The sequence below is a fragment of the Rutidosis leptorrhynchoides genome, chromosome 2 (assembly GCF_046630445.1).
Source record: "Rutidosis leptorrhynchoides isolate AG116_Rl617_1_P2 chromosome 2, CSIRO_AGI_Rlap_v1, whole genome shotgun sequence".
Taxonomy (NCBI): domain Eukaryota; kingdom Viridiplantae; phylum Streptophyta; class Magnoliopsida; order Asterales; family Asteraceae; genus Rutidosis; species Rutidosis leptorrhynchoides.
Genome location: NC_092334.1, coordinates 363,306,854 through 363,320,294, shown reverse-complemented (window position 1 = coordinate 363,320,294; position 13,441 = coordinate 363,306,854).

The window sequence follows — 13,441 nt, the reverse complement described above, 5'->3', positions numbered from 1 at the left end:
AATCGATAAATATTATCTTGAATCAATCCACGACCCAGTGTATACGTATCTCAGTATTGATCACAACTCAAACTATATATATTTTGGAATCAACCTCAACCCTGTATAGCTAACTCCAACATTCACATATAGAATGTCTATGGTTGTTCCGAAATATATATAGATGTGTCGACATGATAGGTCGAAACATTGTATACGTGTCTATGGTATCTCAAGATTACATAATATACAATACAAGTTGATTAAGTTATGGTTGGAATAGATTTGTTACCAATTTTCACGTAGCTAAAATGAGAAAAATTATCCAATCTTGTTTTACCCATAACTTCTTCATTTTAAATCCGTTTTGAGTGAATCAAATTGCTATGGTTTCATATTGAACTCTATTTTATGAATCTAAATAGAAAAAGTATAGGTTTATTGTCAGAAAAATAAGTTACAAGTCGTTTTTGTAAAGGTAGTCATTTCAGTCGAAAGAACGACGTCTAGATGACCATTTTAGAAAACATACTTCCACTTTGAGTTTAACCATAATTTTTGGATATAGTTTCATGTTCATAATAAAAATCATTTTCTCAGAATAACAACTTTTAATTCAAAGTTTATCATAGTTTTTAATTAACTAACCCAAAACAGCCCGCGGTGTTACTACGACGGCGTAAATCCGATTTTACGGTGTTTTTCGTGTTTCCAGGTTTTAAATCATTAAGTTAGCATATAATATAGATATAAACATGTGTTTAGTTGATTTTAAAAGTCAAGTTAGAAGGATTAACTTTTGTTTGCGAACAAGTTTAGAATTAACTAAACTATGTTCTAGTGATTAGAAGTTTAAACCTTCGAATAAGATAGCTTTATATGTATGAATCAAATGATGTTATGAACATCATTACTACCTTAAGTTCCTTGGATAAACCTACTGAAAAAGAGAAAAATGGATCTAGCTTCAACGAATCCTTGGATGGCTCGAAGTTCTTGAAGCAGAATCATGACACGAAAACAAGTTCAAGTAAGATCATCACTTGAAATAAGATTGTTATAGTTATAGAAATTGAACCAAAGTTTGAATATGATTATTACCTTATATTAGAATGATAACCTACTGTAAGAAACAAAGATTTCTTGAGGTTGGATGATCACCTTACAAGATTGGAAGTGAGCTAGCAAACTTGAAAGTATTCTTGATTTTATGTAACTAGAACTTGTAGAATATATGAAGAACACTTAGAACTTGAAGATAGAACTTGAGAGAGATCAATTAGATGAATAAAATTGAAGAATGAAAGTGTTTGTAGGTGTTTTTGGTCGTTGGTGTATGGATTAGATATAAAGGATATGTAATTTTGTTTTCATGTAAATAAGTCATGAATGATTACTCATATTTTTGTAATTTTATGAGATATTTCATGCTAGTTGCCAAATGATGGTTCCCACATGTGTTAGGTGACTCACATGGGCTGCTAAGAGCTGATCATTGAAGTGTATATACCAATAGTACATACATCTAAAAGCTGTGTATTGTACGAGTACGAATACGGGTGCATACGAGTAGAATTGTTGATGAAACTGAACGAGGATGTAATTGTAAGCATTTTTTTTAAGTAGAAGTATTTTGATAAGTGTATTGAAGTCTTTCAAAAGTGTATAAATACATATTAAAACACTACATGTATATTCATTTTAACTGAGTCGTTAAGTCATCGTTAGTCGTTACATGTAAGTGTTGTTTTGAAACCTTTAGGTTAACGATCTTGTTAAATGTTGTTAACCCAATGTTTATAATATCAAATGAGATTTTAAATTATTATATTATCATGATATTATCATGTATGAATATCTCTTAATATGATATATATACATTAAATGTCTTTACAACGATAATCGTTACATATATGTCTCGTTTAAAAATCATTAAGTTAGTAGTCTTGTTTTTACATATGTAGTTCATTGTTAATATACTTAATGATATGTTTACTTATCATAGTATCATGTTAACTATATATATATATATATATATCCATATATATGTCATCATATAGTTTTTACAAGTTTTAACGTTCGTGAATCACCGGTCAACTTGGGTGGTCAATTGTCTATATGAGACATATTTCAATTAATCAAGTTTTAACAAGTTTGATTGCTTAACATGTTGGAAACATTTAATCATGTAAATATAAATCTCAATTAATATATATAAACATGGAAAATTTCGGGTCACTACAGTACCTACCCGTTAAATAAATTTCGTCCCGAAATTTTAAGCTGTTGAAGGTGTTGACGAATCTTCTGGAAATAGATGCGGGTATTTCTTCTTCATCTGATCTTCACGCTCCCAGGTGAACTCGGGTCCTCTACGAGCATTCCATTGAACCTTAACAATTCGTATCTTGTTTTGCTTAAGTCTTTTAACCTCACGATCCATTATTTCGACGGGTTCTTCGATGAATTGAAGTTTTTCGTTGATTTGGATTTCATCTAACGGAATAGTGAGATCTTCTTTAGCAAAACATTTCTTCAAATTCGAGACGTGGAAAGTGTTATGTACAGCCGCGAGTTGTTGAGGTAACTCAAGTCGGTAAGCTACTGGTCCGACACAATCAATAATCTTGAATGGTCCAATATACCTTGGGTTTAATTTCCCTCGTTTACCAAATCGAACAACGCCTTTCCAAGGTGCAACTTTAAGCATGACCATCTCTCCAATTTCAAATTCTATATCTTTTCTTTTAATGTCAGCGTAGCTCTTTTGTCGACTTTGGGCGGTTTTCAACTGTTGTTGAATTTGGATGATCTTCTCGGTAGTTTCTTGTATAATCTCCGGACCTGTAATCTGTCTATCCCCCACTTCACTCCAACAAATCAGAAACCTGCACTTTCTACCATAAAGTGCTTCAAACGGCGCCATCTCAATGCTTGAATGGTAGCTGTTGTTGTAGAAAAATTCTGCTAACGGTAGATGTCGATCCCAACTGTTTCCGAAATCAATAACACATGCTCGTAGCATGCCTTCAAGCGTTTGTATCGTCCTTTCGCTCTGCCCATCAGTTTGTGGATGATAGGCAGTACTCATGTCTAGACGAGTTCCTAATGCTTGCTGTAATGTCTGCCAGAATCTTGAAATAAATCTGTCATCCCTATCAGAGATAATAGAGATTGGTATTCCATGTCTGGAGACGACTTCCTTCAAATACAGTCATGCTAACTTCTCCATCTTGTCATCTTCTCTTATTGGCAGGAAGTGTGCTGATTTGGTGAGACGATCAACTACTACCCAAATAGTACCAAAACCACTTGCAGTCCTTGGCAATTTAGTGATGAAATCCATGGTAATGTTTTCCCATTTCCATTCCGGGATTTCGGGTTGTTGAAGTAGACCTGATGGTTTCTGATGCTCAGCTTTGACCTTAGAACACGTCAACCATTCTCCTACGTATTTAGCAACATCGGCTTTCATACCCGGCCACCAAAAATGTTTCTTGAGATCCTTGTACATCTTCCCCGTTCCAGGATGTATTGAGTATCTGGTTTTATGAGCTTCTCTAAGTACCATTTCTCTCATATCTCCAAATTTTGGTACCCAAATCCTTTCAGCCCTATACCGGGTTTCGTCTTCCCGAATATTAAGATGCTTCTCCGATCCTTTGGGTATTTCATCCTTTAAATTTCCCTCTTTTAAAACTCCTTGTTGCGCCTCCTTTATTTGAGTAGTAAGGTTATTATGAATCATTATATTCATAGATTTTACTCGAATGGGTTCTCTGTCCTTCCTGCTCAAGGCATCGGCTACCACATTTGCCTTCCCTAGGTGGTAACGAATCTCAAAGTCATAATCATTCAATAATTCAATCCACCTACGCTGCCTCATATTCAGTTGTTTCTGATTAAATATGTGTTGAAGACTTTTGTGGTCGGTATATATAATACTTTTGACCCCATATAAGTAGTGCCTCTAAGTCTTTAATGCAAAAACAACCGCGCCTAATTCCAAATCATGCGTCGTATAATTTTATTCTTGAATCTTCAATTTTCTAGATGCATAATCAATCACCTTCGTTCGTTGCATTAATACACAACCGAGACCTTGCTTTGATGCGTCACAATAAATCACAAAATCATCATTCCCTTCAGGTAATGACAATATAGGTGCCTTAGTTAGCTTTTTCTTCAATAACTGAAACGCTTTCTCTTGTTCATCATTCCATTCAAATTTCTTCCCTTTATGCGTTAATGCAGTCAAGGGTTTTGCTATTCTGGAAAAGTCTTGGATGAACCATCTGTAGGAACCAGCTAGTCCTAAAAACTGGCGTATGTATTTCGGAGTTTTCGGGGTTTCCCACTTTTCAACAGTTTCTATCTTTGCCGGATCCACCTTAATACCTTCTTTGTTCACTATGTGACCGAGGAATTGAACTTCTTCCAACCAAAATGCACACTTTGAAAACTTAGCGTACAATTCTTCCTTCCTCAATACTTCTAACACCTTTCTCAAATGTTCCCGTGTTCTTGGTCATTCTTTGAGTAAATAAGTATGTCATCAATGAAAACAATGACAAACTTGTCAAGGTATGGTCCACACACTCGGTTCATAAGGTCCATGAACACAGCTGGTGCATTAGTTAAACCAAACGGCATGACCATAAACTCGTAATGACCGTAACGTGTTCTGAAAGCATTCTTTGGAATATCATCTTCTTTCACCCGCATTTGATGATACCCGGAACGTAAGTCAATCTTTGAATAAACAGACGAGCCTTGTAGTTGATCAAATAAGTCGTCGATTCTCGGTAGTGGGTAGCGGTTCTTGATGGTAAGTTTGTTCAACTCTCGGTAGTCGATACACAACCTGAATGTGCCATCTTTCTTCTTGACAAACAAAACAGGAGCTCCCCACGGTGATGTGCTTTGTCGAATGAAACCACGCTCTAAAATTTCTTGTAATTAGCTTTGCAGTTCTTTCATCTCGCTGGGTGCGAGTCTGTAAGGAGCACGAGCTATTGGTGCAGCTCCTGGTACAAGATCTATTCAAAATTCAACGGATCAATGTGGGGGTAATCCCGGTAATTCTTTCGGAAATACATCGGGAAATTCTTTTGCAATGGGAACATCATTGATGCTCTTTTCTTCAGTTTGTACTTTCTCGACGTGTGCTAGAACAGCATAGCAACCTTTTCTTATTAGTTTTTGTGCCTTCAAATTACTAATAAGATGTAGCTTCGTGTTGCCCTTTTCTCCGTACACCATTAAGGGTTTTCCTTTTTCTCGTATAATGCGAATTGCATTTTTGTAACAAACGATCTCTGCTTTCACTTCTTTCAACCAGTCCATACCGATTATCACATCAAAACTCCCTAACTCTACTGGTATCAAATCAATCTTAAATGTTTCGCTAACCAGTTTAATTTCTCGATTCCGACATATATTATCTGCTAAAATTAATTTACCATTTGCTAATTTGAGTAAAAATTTACTATCCAAAGGCGTCAATGGACAACTTAATTTAGCACAAAAATCTCTACTCATATAGCTTCTATCCGCACCCGAATCAAATAAAACGTAAGCAGATTTATTGCCAATAAGAAACGTACCCGTAACAAGCTCCGGGTCTTCCTGTGCCTCTGCCGCATTAATATTGAAAACTCTTCCGCGGCCTTGTCCATTCGTGTTCTCCTGGTTCGGGCAATTTCTAATAATGTGACCCGATTTTCCACATTTATAACAAACTACATTGGCATAACTTGCTCCGACCCTACTTGCTCCGCCATTACTCGTTCCGACACCATTTGTTCCTTTCGTTCTATTAACCCCTAGTCCGCAGACCTCACACTTCGCCGCGCTATGACCATTTCTTTTACACTTGTTGCAAAATTTGGTGCAGAACCCCGAGTGATACTTTTCACACCTTTGGCATAGCTGCTTCTGATTGTTGTTGTTGTTGCGGTTATTATTGTTGTTGGGATGATTGTTGTAGTTGCTGTTGTTGTTGTTGTTGTTGGGCCTTTTGTTGTAGTTGCGATTGATGTTGCGATTGTTGGGATAATTGTTGCGATTATTGTTGTAATTGCTGTTGTTGTTGTATTGGTGATTCTTATCACCGTTTTCCTCCCACTTTCTTTTGACTTGCTTCACATTGGCCTCTTCAGCAGTCTGTTCTTTAATTCTTTCTTCAATCTGGTTCACTAGTTTGTGAGCCATTCAACATGCCTGTTGTATGGAGGCGGGCTCGTGTGAACTTATATCTTCTTGGATTCTTTCCGGTAATCCTTTCACAAACGCGTTGATCTTCTCTTCCTCATCTTCGAATGCTCCCGAACACAATAGGCACAATTCTGTGAATCGTCTTTCGTACGTGGTAATATCAAATCCTTGGGTTCGTAACCCTCTAAGTTCTGTCTTGAGCTTATTGACCTCGGTTCTAGGACGGTACTTCTCGTTCATCAAGTGCTTGAATGCTGACCACGGTAGTGCGTACGCATCGTCTTGTCCCACTTTCTCTAGATAGGTATTCCACCATGTTAACGCAGAACCTGTGAAGGTATGTGTAGCGTACTTCACTTTGTCCTCTTCAGTACACTTACTTATGGCAAACACCGATTCGACCTTCTCGGTCCACCGTTTCAATCCGATCGGTCCTTCGGTTCCATCAAATTCTAAAGGTTTGCAGGCAGTGAATTCTTTGTAGGTGCATCATACACGATTTCCTGTACTGTTAGATCCAAGGTTATTGTTGGTATGTAGCGCAGCCTGTACTGCGGCTATGTTTGAAGCTAGAAAAGTACGGAATTCCTCTTCATTCATATTCACGGTGTGTCGAGTAGTCGGTGCCATTTCCTTCAAAATAGTCAAATGGAACGAGTTAATCATACAGAATATTAAGAGTAGTTAATAGTATTTCGTAGCATAATATGAACTCATTTATAAAAGCTTTTTCTTCATATTAGCATTTTATAAGTTTAAATTCGGGTAGTACCTACCCGTTAAGTTCATACTTAGTAGCTAATATACAATTCAACTACTACAATTCTATATGAAAAACTGATTATAATAATATTTCGCGTTCAAACTTTTACACAATATTTTACAAACTTACAATACCGCTTATTTTACATATAGCATTAAATATAGTACACAATAAATTTGATACAAGATGGTTGTGAAGATAATTCTAGCTAGTACACAAGTCGTTCAGCAAAGGCAATAAAGACACGTAATTCATACGTCCAGAAACAAGTCATGCATTCTGGTTTTACTAGGATTACTTCCCATCCTTGGTCTTGTGGAACATAACCGTTATGTCCGTTGATAAGACAGCGTGTTGTAACGTCGTCAAAGGGACGAGGGTTACGTAATGTCCAACAGTCCCGTAACAATCTAAAAACCTCATTTCTTACCCCAATTACCGACTCCGTCACTCGTGGGAACGTTTTGTTTAATAGTTGTAGCCCGATGTTCTTGTTCTCACTTTGGTGAGAAGCGAACATTACTAATCCGTAAGCATAACATGCTTCTTTATGTTGCATGTTAGCCGCTTTTTCTAAATTATGAAGTCCAATATTCGGATATATTGAGTCTAAATAATTTCTTAACCCATTGCGTAAAATAGCATTTGGGTTCCCCGCAATATATGCGTCAAAGTAAACACATCGTAACTTATTGATTTCCCAATGTGATATCCCCCATCTTTCGAACGAAAGCCTTTTATAAACCAAGGCATTCTTGGAACGTTCTTCGAATGTCTTACAAACTGATCTCGCCTTAAATAGTTGTGCCGAAGAATTCTGACCGACTCTAGACAAGATTTCATCAATCATGTCTCCGGGTAAGTCTATTAAAATATTGGGTTGTCTATCCATTTTGTGTTTTTATACTGTAAAATAGACAAGAGTTAGATTCATAAAAAAATACTTATTAATACAAGCAATTTTTACATATATCATAAAGCATAAGCACACTATATTACATATATTACACCACACGAATACAACTATCTTATTCCGACTCGCTTGTTTCTTCTTCTTCTTCGGTTTTGGTTCGTTTTGCCAAGTTTCAAGGGATATATGATGTTCCCCTAATACGAGCCGTCGTTTTCCACATGGGTTTAGAAAAACCTGGTGGTTTAGAGGTTCCCGGGTCATTGTTACAACTTAAGGACTTCGGGGGTTGACGATACATATAAAGTTCATCGGGGTTGGAATTAGATTTCTCTATTTTTATGCCCTTTCCCTTATTATTTTCTTTTGCCTTTTTAAATTCAGTCGGGGTAATTTCTATAACATCATCGGAATTCTCGTCGGAATCCGATTCATCGGAAAATTGGTAATCCTCCCAATATTTTGCTTCCTTGGCGGAAACACCATTGACCATAATTAACCTTGGTCGGTTAGTTGTGGATTTTCTTTTACTTAACCGTTTTATTATTTCCCCCACCGGTTCTATTTCTTCATCCGGTTCCGATTCTTCTTCCGGTTCCGATTCTTCTTCCGGTTCCGACTCTTCTTCCGGTTCCTCTTCGGGAACTTGTGAATCAGTCCACGAATCATTCCAATTTACATTTGACTCTTCATTATTATTAGGTGAGTCAATGGGACTTGTTCTAGAGGTAGACATCTATCACATAATATCAAACGCGTTAAGAGATTAATATATCACATAATATTCACATGTTAAAAATATATAGTTTCCAACAAAATTTGTTAAGCAATCATTTTTCAACTAAACACGGTCGAAGTCCAGACTCACTGATGCATCCTAACAAACTCGATAAGACACACTAATGCAAAATTCTGGTTCTCTAAGACCAACGCTCGGATACCAACTGAAATGTCCCGTTCTTATTGATTAAAAACGTTCCATATTAATTGATTTCGTTGCGAGGTTTTGACCTCTATATGAGACGTTTTTCAAAGACTGCATTCATTTTAAAACAAACCATAACCTTTATTTATTCAATAAAGGTTTAAAAAGCTTTACGTAGATTATCAAATAATGATAATCTAAAATATCCTGTTTACACACGACCATTACATAATGGTTTACAATACAAATATGTTACAACAAAATAAGTTTCTTGAATGCAGTTTTTACACAATATCATACAAGCATGGACTCTAAATCTCGTCCTTATTTAAGTATGCGATAGCGGAAGCTCTTAATAATCACCAGAGAATAAACATGCTTAAAACGTCAACAAAAATGTTGGTGAGTTATAGGTTTAACCTATATATATCAAATCATAATAATAGACCACAAGATTTCATATTTCAATACACATCCCATACATAGAGATAAAAATCATTCATATGGTGAACACCTGGTAACCGACATTAACAAGATGCATATATAAGAATATCCCCATCATTCCAGGACACCCTTCGGATATGATAAAAATTTCGAAGTACTAAAGCATCCGGTACTTTGGATGGGGTTTGTTAGGCCCAATAGATCTATCTTTAGAATTCGCGTCAATTAGGGTGTCTGTTCCCTAATTCTTAGATTACTAGACTTAATAAAAAGGGGCATATTCGATTTCGATAATTCAACCATAGAATGTAGTTTCACGTACTTGTGTCTATTTTGTAAATCATTTATAAAACCTGCATGTATTCTCATCCCCAAAATATTAGATTTTAAAAGTGGGACTATAACTCACTTTCACAGATTTTTACTTCGTCGGGAAGTAAGACTTGGCCACTGGTTGATTCACGAACCTATAACAATATATACATATATATCAAAGTATGTTCAAAATATATTTACAACACTTTTAATATATTTTGATGTTTTAAGTTTATTAAGTCAGCTGTCCTTGTTAGTAACCTACAACTAGTTGTCCACAGTTAAATGTACAGAAATAAATCGATAAATATTATCTTGAATCAATCCACGACCCAGTGTATATGTATCTCAGTATTGATCACAACTCAAACTATATATATTTTGGAATCAACCTCAACCCTGTATAGCTAACTCCAACATTCACATATAGAGTGTCTATGGTTGTTCCAAAATATATATAGATGTGTCGACATGATAGGTCGAAACATTGTATACGTGTCTATGGTATCTCAAGATTACATAATATACAATACAAGTTGATTAAGTTATGGTTGGAATAGATTTGTTACCAATTTTCACGTAGCTAAAATGAGAAAAATTATCCAATCTTGTTTTACCCATAACTTCTTCATTTTAAATCCGTTTTGAGTGAATCAAATTGCTATGGTTTCATATTGAACTCTATTTTATGAATCTAAACAGAAAAAGTATAGGTTTATAGTCAGAAAAGTAAGTTACAAGTCGTTTTTTTAAAAGGTAGTCATTTCAGTCGAAAGAACGACGTCTAGATGACCATTTTAGAAAACATACTTCCACTTTGAGTTTAACCATAATTTTTGGATATAGTTTCATGTTCATAATAAAAATCATTTTCTCAGAATAACAACTTTTAATTCAAAGTTTATCATAGTTTTTAATTAACTAACCCAAAACTGCCCGCGGTGTTACTACGACGGCGTAAATCCGGTTTTACGGTGTTTTTCGTGTTTCCAGGTTTTAAATCATTAAGTTAGCATATCATATAGATATAGAACATGTGTTTAGTTGATTTTAAAAGTCAATTTAGAAGGATTAAATTTTGTTTGCGAACAAGTTTAGAATTAACTAAACTATGTTCTAGTGATTACAAGTTTAAACCTTCGAATAAGATAGCTTTATATGTATGAATCAAATGATGTTATGAACATCATTACTACCTTAAGTTCCTTGGATAAACCTACTGGAAAATAGAAAAATGGATCTAGCTTCAACGGATCCTTGGATGGCTCGAAGTTCTTGAAGCAGAATCATGACACGAAAACAAGTTCAAGTAAGATCATCACTTGAAATAAGATTGTTATAGTTATAGAAATTGAACCAAAGTTTGAATATGATTATTACCTTGTATTATAATGATAACCTACTGTAATAAACAAAGATTTCTTGAGGTTGGATGATCACCTTACAAGATTGGAAGTGAGCTAGCAAACTTGAAAGTATTCTTGATTTTATGTAACTAGAACTTGTAGAATATATGAAGAACACTTAGAACTTGAAGATAGAACTTGAGAGAGATCAATTAGATGAAGAAAATTGAAGAATGAAAGTGTTTGTAGGTGTTTTTGGTCGTTGGTGTATGGATTAGATATAAAGGATATGTAATTTTGTTTTCATGTAAATAAGTCATGAATGATTACTCATATTTTTGTAATTTTATGAGATATTTCATGCTAGTTGCCAAATGATGGTTCCCACATGTGTTAGGTGACTCACATGGGCTGCTAAGAGCTGATCATTGGAGTGTATATACCAATAGTACATACATCTAAAAGCTGTGTATTGTACGAGTACGAATACGGGTGCATACGAGTAGAATTGCTGATGAAACTGAACGAGGATGTAATTGTAAGCATTTTTGTTAAGTAGAAGTATTTTGATAAGTGTATTGAAGTCTTTCAAAAGTGTATAAATACATATTAAAACACTACATGTATATTCATTTTAACTGAGTCGTTAAGTCATCGTTAGTCGTTACATGTAAGTGTTGTTTTGAAACCTTTTGGTTAACGATCTTGTTAAATGTTGTTAACCCAATGTTTATAATATCAAATGAGATTTTAAATTATTATATTATCATGATATTATCATGTATGAATATCTCTTAATATGATATATATATACATTAAATGTCTTTACAACGATAATCGTTACATATATGTCTCGTTTAAAAATCATTAAGTTAGTAGTCTTGTTTTTACATATGTAGTTCATTGTTAATATACTTAATGATATGTTTACTTATCATAGTATCATGTTAACTATATATATATATATATATATATATATATATATATATATATATATATATATATATATATATATATATATATCCATATATATGTCATCGTATAGTTTTTACAAGTTTTAACGTTCGTGAATCACCGGTCAACTTGGGTGGTCAATTGTCTATATGAGACATATTTCAATTAATCAAGTCTTAACAAGTTTGATTGCTTAACATGTTGGAAACATTTAATCTTGTAAATATAAATCTCAATTAATATATATAAACATGGAAAAGTTCGGGTCACTACAAGACTTTCCAGAAATGCCTTAGTTTATAAAAGGCTTTCCTTTGATAGGTGGGGTATATCACATTGGGGAGACCGTAAGTTACGCCGTGTTTTCTTTAAAGCGTTAAATGCAGGGAACTCAAATGCAATTTTATGCTACGGGTTAAGAATCTATTTTGACTCAACATATCCCAACATAGGATTTCGTGAGTTTGAAAGTGCTTCTAACATGCAACATAAAGAAGCATGTTATACTTACGGGTTAGTGATGTTCACTTCTTACCAAAGTGAGAAAAAGAATATCGGATTACAACTTTTAAATAAAACCTTCCCACAAGTGACGGATTCAGTAGTTGGAGTAAGAAACAAGGTTTTTAGATTATTACGGGGCTGTTGGACATTACGAAACCCTCGTCCTTTTGACGACATTACAACATACTTCCTAGCCAATGGTCATAACGGTTACTTTCCACAAGACCAAGGATGGAAAGTCGTCTTAGTAAACCAGAATGCATGACTTGTTTCTGGACTTATGAATTACGTGTTTTTATTTCTTTTGCTGAACAACTTGCGTATTAACTAGAATTTCCTTTATAGCTGCAGAGTAGCAAAGTTGTTATGTGCTATATTTCATCTTATATGTATAATAGCGGTATTGTAAGTTAGCTATTATTGTAAGTTTGTAAAATATTGTATAAAAATTTGAAAGCGAAATTTTATTATAATCAGTTTTTTCATATAAAATTGTAGTAGTTGAATTGTATATTAGCTACTAAGTATGAACTTAACGGGTAGGTACTACCCGAATTAAAACTATAAAATGCTAATATGAAAAAAAGCTTTTATAAATGAGTTCATACTATGCTACGAAATACTATTGACTACTATTAAAATTCTATATGATTAACTTAATTCTTTTGGGCTATTTTTGAAGGAAATGGCACCGACGACTCGTCAGAATTTGAACATGAGCGAGGAAGATTTCTGTGTTTTCCTTGCAGCAAACATAGCTGCAGTATAGGCTGCGATGCAAAATAACAATAACTCTGGATCTAGCAGTGGAACTAATTCCACAAGAAATCGTGTAGGATGCTCCTACAAAGAATTCACTGCCTGCAAACCTTTGGAATTTGATGGAACCGAAGGACCAATTGGATTGAAACGGTGGACCGAGAAGGTCGAATCGGTGTTTGCCATAAGTAAGTGTACTGAAGAGGACAAAGTTAAGTATGCTACGCATACCTTTACAGGTACTGCGTTAACGTGGTGGAACACCTATCTTGAACAGGTAGGACAAAATGCTTCTTACGCACTACCGTGGTCGGCATTCAAGCAAT